General features: G+C 36.4%; 1 pseudogene; it reads right to left on the minus strand.

Moving 5' to 3' along the window:
* Nucleotides 1-298: 298 nt before the first annotated feature.
* On the minus strand, nucleotides 299-807 carry LOC149141119 (ubiquitin-conjugating enzyme E2 7 pseudogene; annotated as a pseudogene).
* Between the last annotated feature and the right edge of the window lie 8,742 nt (nucleotides 808-9,549).

The raw sequence follows: 9,549 nt of genomic DNA on the forward strand, positions 1-9,549 counted from the left end.
ACTTTTAACTACTATACATTTAATATAATGTATCAAATTATTGCTTCCAAAACAACGTAGATTTGTCACAAATAATATTAGAGCAAAAGCAGAAGCTTCAAGTTCATGCCTACCATTCCTTACTGCACTCTTCAAATTTCTGCACAGTTCAAAATTTCATTGCATAGAAGAATAAAAGATAAGTTTTCTAGATTTGATGCACCACTACATAAAAGAGAAGATATTTACAATACGATTTGAAACAGAAAAGTAGGTTTCCACAAGTTGCCAACACTAATAAAATCAGTTCAGTTCCACCTGACTTCAAAAAAAATCTTGGGACCGCCGGACGATTCTGCTAACTTTCTTCTTGAATTCATCTCTGTGCTCTCGCCATTCTTTCGCTGCATCGATGTTGGCAGGTGATTCATCATTGGGACTAGAGAGCATTGATATGATACTCAAAAGAATAGTTTCAACTGTGTGCACAGGTAACCATCGTTCACTAGCAAGCTCATAGCCATTTGGATCATCCCCGGGTGCATGGAGAATGGAAATGCAAACACGGCCGTCTGGATAAACATTTGGATGCCACATTTCTGACGTAAATCTCACTGATGGAGGACTATTTGGATAGTTGGGTGGAAAACTCATGATAGCATTAAAATATCCACCTTCATATAATGTGTCTGGTGGCCCCATAATGGCTACATTCCATTCAAAAACGTTAGAATCATCTATAAGTCCAGCCGAAAATCCGTCCACTGGATTCCTAGACAACTCTTTGAGTTGCTTGCAAAGTAAAAGACTCGCCTGGCATTCTCCCATGGTGTCCTGTGAACAACCTCAGATTATAAATCCCGCAGAATCCACTCGGAACAACGTTGGATTAGAAATCCCTGTGAATTCGACAATATCCACAACGCGACCGTATATTGAAGAAGCCGAGGATGAGATTGCCCTCGACAACGATACTGGTATTGAATATGGATATCAATACAGAAGCTCTTTGCCTTTAAACCATCGGAGAATCGCATCAAAAACAATAAAAGTTTTTATTAATAGGAAGATTCAAGAGGGTAGTATTTACGATAAAATTTTATAGTAGTAACAAACAACGTTCATGTCGGTCATTCACTTCTTATAATTTATTCATATTAATAACCAAAAATAATAATAATATGGATTAGGGTTTTTATTTTATTCATATCAATAACAAAAAATAATAATAATAATATGGATCTTAAAATATCATTTTTATTTTATTAATAAGGTTTTAGCTAAATTTGTAATTAGAGAGGCTCTCTATGACCTGGTATAGGTTAGATGTAATCTAAGTAGGTAATCAATTTTAAATATCAGCCTAATTAAAAATAAAAATAAAAATAATAAACAAATGAATAAAATAAAATTAATATCCAAAATAAGTGTAAACATTTAAATCCTTGTTCAAACAATAATAAAAAATTAAAAGTAAAAAACAAAAAGTTAAAAGTAATAAATAAAAAGTTAAAAGTAATATAAGCATAGTATCCAGGATGAGTGTAAACATTTAAATGTTGGTTCAATTAACAATAAAAATTTAAAGTAATAAAAATAATAAAATTCAATTTGATATATTTTGATTTTGTTATTACTTTTGAATAGGCTTTGTTACAATACCTTGTATCTTTACAACTACTAAAAATATTCCCATATAAATTAAATTAAGGTTTTAATAAAGTTAAAAATGAGAATACTTTATATATAAAGATGTGAAATTTATATAATATAAATAATATTATTAAAAACCAATATAGATATACCCTAAGGATCTAAATCAAAGTGACTAACCAAAGTGAGTGAAATCAAAGTGACAAATCAAAGTGACTAACCAAAGTGACTAACAATAATAGAAGAAAGAGAGTGCATGTTTTTTTAAAGTATTTCATTATTGTATTTTAGCTAACATGATTGATCCAAAATATAGGTTCAATATTTTGCAACAAATTAAGTTTTTATTTTTTTAATTTAGATACTTTCCTAAAAAAATACATAGAGATATGAAGGTAGAGAGAGATGGAGTGAAAGGGAGAGATGGAGAGACAGTGAGGGAGAGAGGGGGGGGGGGGGGGCAGACAAAGAAGGGGAGAGGAGAGAGATAGGGAAAGAAATAGGCTTGGTTACAATACCATGGGCAGAGAGGAGAGAGATAGGGAGAGAAATAGGCTTGGTTATAATACCATGGGCCAATAGCATGGGTTATCAATACCAATGCCTAAAACTCATAACTTATTTCACAGTCGGAGAGAAATAGGCTTGGTTACAATACCATGGGCCAATAGCATGGGTTATGAATACCACATGCTCAAAACTCATGACTTATTTCATAGTCAAAATATTTTATAACCAGCCTAGATCCATCTTAACTCTGGATCTATCAAGAGTCGAGAGGGATCAAATCTCTCAATATAGATATATCCTAATGATCTAAACGATGAGATAAATCAAAGTGACTAAGACAAAGAGTGCACGATTTTTAATATTTTACAACAAACTAAGTTTTTTTCTTCTTTTTTTCTATAGATACTTTCCTAAAAATAATAATGCAATGGGATCAAATTTAAGGGGGGGGGGGGGGGTGTTGTGAGAGAGAGAGGGAGGACATAAAAAAAAAATACATAGAGAGATAGAGGTGGACGAAGGAGTGACAAGGGAGAGACGAAGAGAGAGTGAGTGAGAGAAGAGGGGGGGGAAGACAAAGAAGGGGAGAGGAGAGAGATAGGGAGAGAAGGGGAATAGAGAGAGGGAGGCACAAAGATGGAGGGGAAAGAGATAGGGAGAGAGGAGGGAGATAGTGACAATGTTGCAGACAGAGAGAGAGAGAGAGAGAGAGAAGGGTAATCGAGAGAGAGAGAAAGAGAAGGGTGTGTGTGTGTGAGAGAGAGAGAGAGAGAGAGAGAGAGAGAGAGAGCGAGACACAAAGATGGAGGGGAGGGAGAGAATGAGATGAAAGGAGAGAGTGGAAGAGTTGAAGGGAAGAGAGAGAGAGAGAATGGGGGGAGAGATAGAGGGAGGTGGGAGAGAAAGGGAGAGAAAGAAAGGAAGAGAGAGAGGACTCAAGAGAGAGGAGAGAGAGTTGGAGTTGGAGGGTGAGAGAGGGATGGAAGAAGAAATACATTGAGGGGGAAAGGTGGAGAGAGAGAGGGAGTGACGAGGGAGCAATGGGCAGAGAGTGAGAGAAGAGAGTAGGATGGAAGAGGGAGGGAGAAAAGGGGAAGAGAGAAAGAGAGGAGAGATAGATAGATATAGAGAGATAATGTGTATATTTGGGGATGAGATAGAGAGAGGGAATAAGAAAGAGACACATAGATACAAATATAGATATTATATAGTCTTATATAACCAGCCTAGATCCATCTTAACCCCAAATCTATCAAGTGTCGAGAGGGATCGAATCTCTCAAGCTGCAATCTAGATGCAATCCTTTTCTCAAGCTTCACGCTCAAAAGATAGGTTTGCACCTTGATAGATTGGATCCCTCTCAGCGCTTGATAGATCCGGGGTTAAGATGGATCTAGGCTAGTTTTAATATATATATATATAATTATATATATATATATATATATATATATATATATATATATATATATATATATATATATATATATATATATATATATATATATATATATATATATATATATATATATATATATATATATAAGTGTATATAAAGTGGGTGTAACATTTTTAAAAAATATTTTAAAAAATAATTATATATAGAGTGTGTCCTATGGATATATGTTTTCCACTTTCAAATATAATTGAGGCATACATTAAAGTGAATCATAAATAAAATATTTTAATGTCAACTATATATATATATATATGAAACTATAATATTTTATTAATGCATTGCTCAAAATCAACATAAACGCATATTAACATGGAATCTACCAAGAGCTAATAGGAATAGGAATCAAATATTTCAACATGTAAATATTGTTTTAAGTTTTGTGTATCTTGAGAGATTTAGTTTCTCTCCTTCTTGGATAGATCTAGACTAAAAATAAAACTATCTTAATTTATAAACAGTTATAGTAAAAGTATAATACTTCAATGAAATATAAAAGTTAAATATATTAAAAAAAAAACTATTTATATTTAGAAAATATTATAAATTTTAAATTTGATGACAAACTCTTTATATATATATATATATATATATATATATATATATATATATATACATATACATACATACATACATATATATATATATATATATATATATATATATATATAATTTTGTCCAATCTGGAGAGGAGTTGAGGTGGCTAGCCCTTGCTACCTCAACACTTGTTCGTGGATCCTGTTAGAGCCTAGATTTGCCTCAGGCTGAAAAGAAAAGGTTATAGGTCCACATCAAACCACGCTCAGCCTCGTAGCTAGCCCTACGAGGATAGGAGAGGGCTCTCTCCGGGTCGATCTCGGTGAAAGACAAGCGATGGGAGCTCGAGATGGCTATAATAAAAGCTAATTTTAGGTTAGGTATGAAGTACAAGGGTTTGATTTGAGTTTTTGGGGGTTTTGTGCTGGAAACAGGGAAAGGAAAATTGGGCTTGGGGATGAGGCACAGTTTCTGCAGAGTTCTGATTGGGGCAAGGAAGGTAATTGTTTTTATGCTTTAAAGTAAGTGAATGGATAGATCAGACTGGTTAGGAGCTAAGGAGAGCAAGAGAGTCTCAAGAATTCTCCTTAAACAGATGAAAACATGGAAATTTAAGAAAATTCAAAGGCAGAGCATAGCAGTTAATGGATTCTACCTTAATCACTCATTTTTTCAAATCAGAAGAAGGGACAGGAAAATGATACACATAACACTAATGAACTTACAATTACTTAGAGAAGAACACCATCAAAACATAAAGCCACATGGATCCCAGACAATGTTGTAAAACCCTGGTCTTTCCTTAGCCAAAAATGTAGAGATAGAATGTACAATGACATGCCAAAGCAATCCCTAGTGTCCAACCCTGAAAATGACTTAGAAATTACATAATATAGACTAGCCCAACCCATTCCCTTGCCTCTAGGGGTCGAGCTCATCATTCTAGGAGCTATTTGAACCAATTCTAAACAAGGAACTGAAAACTAGGTAGTCAAACAACTTACCCCTATATGCTAGGAAACTGATTCATTCACTCACATTTCACCTTTTGGTGAATGAATCTTCTACAACAAGTAAAAATGTGCCAATATTACATCATGGTTGTCAAATTACATCATGAAAAGTCAAGAATAACTTCAAGAATCAAAACTGGTCAAAACTGGGCAAATTACTCACCTGAATGGTGAAAAACAAGCCAAAATTCTCTATGCACCGTGCCAAAATCTGTATGCGTTGCGCCGCTTTGGAGCTAATTTTGAGGCACTTACTGAAGTCCAAATTGAGCCCAAGTGTGCTTGTTGGAAATCCCTGCCTGTCTACTTTCCAACCCAAGTGGAATTTCTGAATTTGGTGCCCATTTGCCCCTCCAAAACGTCAATCTCCCAAGGCTGCTTCCTGTGTGTCAAAATAGGGGCAGTGAGGTCATTTTTTGAGTGTTTTTGACCTCCTGGGGACTCAAAACTTGCCCAAATTTCTTGGCCATGCACCAAAAACCATGATTTTTCATGAAAAATCCAAAAATGTAAACTTTTTGCAATTTGGAGCTCCCTAGAAAAAGCGCGCGCCACGTGGCGCAGCTCATAGGGAGAAAAACCCTGTTTTTTGTGTCAAAATTTGTCAAAATGCCCCAAATTTCTTGAAATTTGGGCTGGAGCTTCTTCATTAAGTTTCATTCTAGGCTAAAGAGGCTTTAGCCAATACCTGAAGTCGATCAAGCTCCCTTTGCCTCTTTTTCTTCCTTATTACCTTCTTTAATTTTGCCTTTAAATTCCTGGTTCGTGCCTTACAAACCTTGTTTCGTGCCATGTAGTGGAAGGCCATGTGTCTCAGCAATGCTTTTTCTCTGTCGACCTTGTCTAGCAGTCCCTCTAAGTGAATGTTGACTCTTTTGAGCCAAGACTCCCAATCGGCATTGATCTCCTTCTCAAGTGAAATAAACTCCACCCTCCTCCTTTGGGCAGCTTGGCGATTCTTGAATATGTTTGCCACCTCTATGAGGCCTCCTGGGTGCATGTACCTCTGTGGGAGAGTCACTTTGGGTCTCCACTTCATAATCAGATGAATGATCGGATGTCATAACTGCTGATAGACAAATTGGCTTGAAGAAACAGGTGTTGACGTGTCAAACTGTGGTATACTATTTTTATGATGTGCTTGATCTCTGTCACCAAGGGGAAAACAGTGAAACAAGGGATTGTTAGGAGAGGGGAAAACTAGTGGGAAATTTGGGAATGTTGGAATAGACTTAGTTAGGGAAGTATGGGATGTTATGGGAATTTTGTATAGGGTTAGGGTTTGGGGACATTAGGAAATTTTGGAAAGGGAACTTGGGATAGGGGATGAATGAATTTAAAGGGTAGTAGAACTTAGGGAGTAATGAAAACAAGGGAAAAATGAGATGAGGGAGTGAACTTGGTGACAAAACAGTGATTTGAAACCCTAGCAGCAAGTTTCCTTGAGGTATTTCAAAAGATATGGTTTGATGTTTTTGTTTTAACCATTACCATCCCCAACCACCATACCCTAGCACAAACTTGGATGAAACACAAAAATGGAGGCTCTACCTACTTGTGGAAAGAAGAATTTGAAATTTGGAGGAAAATTTAAATGAATTTCAAGCTTTTTAGCCCAATGTGCCGCGCCTTCCCTATGCGCCGTGCCAGTGTAAATTTACACTGGAAATTTGTGCCCAATGCGTCGCACCTTCCCTATGCATAGCGCTTTTTCCAGGAGACTTTTGGAGGCCTTCCCGGTGTCCAAATTGGGTGCAGGATAGCTCGTTGGAAAGAGATTTGAGTCTAATTTCCAACACAACTAGAATTTTGCAATTTGGAGTTCCTTTTCCCTGTCAAAAATCAAATCTCCCAAGACTGGTCAAAATGTGCCAAATGAGGCTGCCTAAAGACAGAGTGTTGTTGTAGTCAACTTTTGAATGCCTTCATTAACTCCAAATTGAGCTCATGATAGCTTATTGGAAATATATTTGTGTCTAGTTATCATTTGACTCATCATGAAAGTCATTTGACCAACCAAGCTAGGAGAAAACTTGATTTTCCCAAGGTCACTTCAGAGGTGCATCAATTCTCCCAAGGCAACTATATTTTTGACATTTCTCTAAAAAAATGACACCTGTGTAAAAAGTGAAGGAGGATTTATTTCCTTGGAATATTTTGGAAAAAAACCTCTCAGTTTTCCAAAATTCATCCTTTCTTGATCAGAAACATCATTTGAGTAAAACCTATCCCGATGTGTGGAACAGGGATTTGTCGAAATGAAGCGAAATGAAGGTGATAAGGGGCTTATAAATTCTTGAGAAAATTTTTGGAAGTGGGGAGGGATGTTAGGAAGTAGGGGAAAGTGGAATTTCAAAGATTGAGTGAGGGGAAGGGGTCCAAAAGGGCTAAACACGGGCCCAACCTAGAAAATAGGGTTTGTAGCAAGAAACTAGGGTTTGTGTGAAAATGAGGAATTTGGGGAATCTTAGTGATGGGAAGTTTTAATAAGGTACATTAAGGATAGGGGAAGGTGGATGAACATCAGGATACAAGTTTTGCTGATGATTTGACCGTCCAAGAGAAATTGCCTTCAAAACCCTAGGAGAGGGAAATGACCTTACCTAGGCGCAACTGAAGCATGAACAAGGTGTAAAATGACCCATTGGAACCTGACATGATGATGAAAACCCTTTGAATGATGGTACATTCAACTAAATGGTGACATAGACTGACATTTGGACAATTTTGAAAGGAGTGAAAACAAACCCTAGACCTAATAGCTAGTGACCAAATTTTACTTGAAGATGCTCTGAAATGACAAAATTTGACCTTGACACCTTAAAATAACTTTGTAAGAGCATGTTTGATCACTGGAGGAAGGTTGCAAATACTGACACTAACATTGGCTCCAATGGGGATGGTAGCTCCTTGGAGGTGCCAAGAACTACACATATTTGGAAGAGCAGACAAGTGCCTTCAACCATTGGGCAATGGAGTCAAAAACTCAAGCTGAAATGCATGACTAAAAACTAACAACTTGACGACACAAACTGACTCTAACTCAACTAAAAACTGACTCGATACTTAAACACAATCGACAAACTAGAAATGATGCTCAAAATAAAGCTTATTCATCAAAACCTACTCTAATTGTTCTTTTTCACTGACTGATCAAGTGAAATGGAACAGCAAATGCAACCATGTAAGCATCATGGCTGCTATTTGATTTCTTCCCAAATGCTTTCTAATGTGCAGGAAAAGGGAAGAATCGAAAGGCAACTCCCATGAAAACTTGGATCAAGTTGATTGGTGATAAACTTGCAAAATATGAATTGACTGGATGACTTCAAGAATACTACAAAAGGATCTTCATAAACATCGCAATTGATTTCCATTAACACATTATTGCTCTGGTCCAAGTAGTCTTCATAGCTGAATATTAAGATTTTCCTCACTTCAGTGCTGTCTTTCTTTGGTGATAGCAACAGGCTGTCAAAAGGATCCTGAATTTCGTGAGTAACCAAACTCTATTGCTGATTCCAAACAGAACAAAAGTCTCCTTTATCAATCTCCTCATATGACTGCAAACCTTGGTATGGGGTATGCGATGAACAATCTGTTAAACAAGACAATGAAGGCGACTTTTGAATAAGATTATTATCAACATTCTTATCTGGTACATGGTTAGCCAAAGGGGGAGAAATTTTACAACAAACATCATCCAACACACGAGAAATAGGATCATCAAAAATTTGAGAAGACTGTTGCGATGTATCCAATAAAACTGTATGATATCCTACTGGTTGTTCATCTTTTTCTTTAGATATATTACGAAGATTCTGCCTTATAAACTGAAATGCTTCGAAACAAAAGGGTACAGAATCCTCTTGCATCATTAAATCATGTATTTCGGCTGCCACACCTTCATCTATAATCTGAACTTCATCCTCAACATTAAAATTGAGAGATTGTTGATTTTCTACAGGCTGCTCATTCGAAGATTTACTATGCAATTTACCCTTCAAAAACTGAAATGATTCAAAACAGAAAGGTAGGGAATCTTCTTGTATGATTTGATCATATGTGCCAGCTTCCATGTCTTCATTTGCAATTTGACAAGCAATGGTTTTCGGGGACTGCAAAGCTGAATATGAGAAGTCTTGAACAAGGTTTTCATTGCCCTCAAGATGGTCCAAATCAGGACTTGTTGACAGTTGATTTCTGATTGCATGAATGTTGTCTCTGATGAACTGAAATTAATCAAAACAAAAAGGTAAAGATCGTTCACTTACTTTACAATTTTCTGCACTTTTCTCGTCACTGTCATAGCTGATATGCATCATTTGATCATTGTACACAAGCTGTTGTAAGTGAAATTCCTCCTCCGACAAACTAGCTGTTGATTTTTCTGCAAGATTAGCC

The sequence above is a fragment of the Pinus tabuliformis genome, chromosome X (genome assembly GCF_031772625.1).
Source record: "Pinus tabuliformis cultivar Carrire ecotype Pingquan chromosome X, CPIR1, whole genome shotgun sequence".
NCBI classification, from domain to species: domain Eukaryota; kingdom Viridiplantae; phylum Streptophyta; class Pinopsida; order Pinales; family Pinaceae; genus Pinus; species Pinus tabuliformis.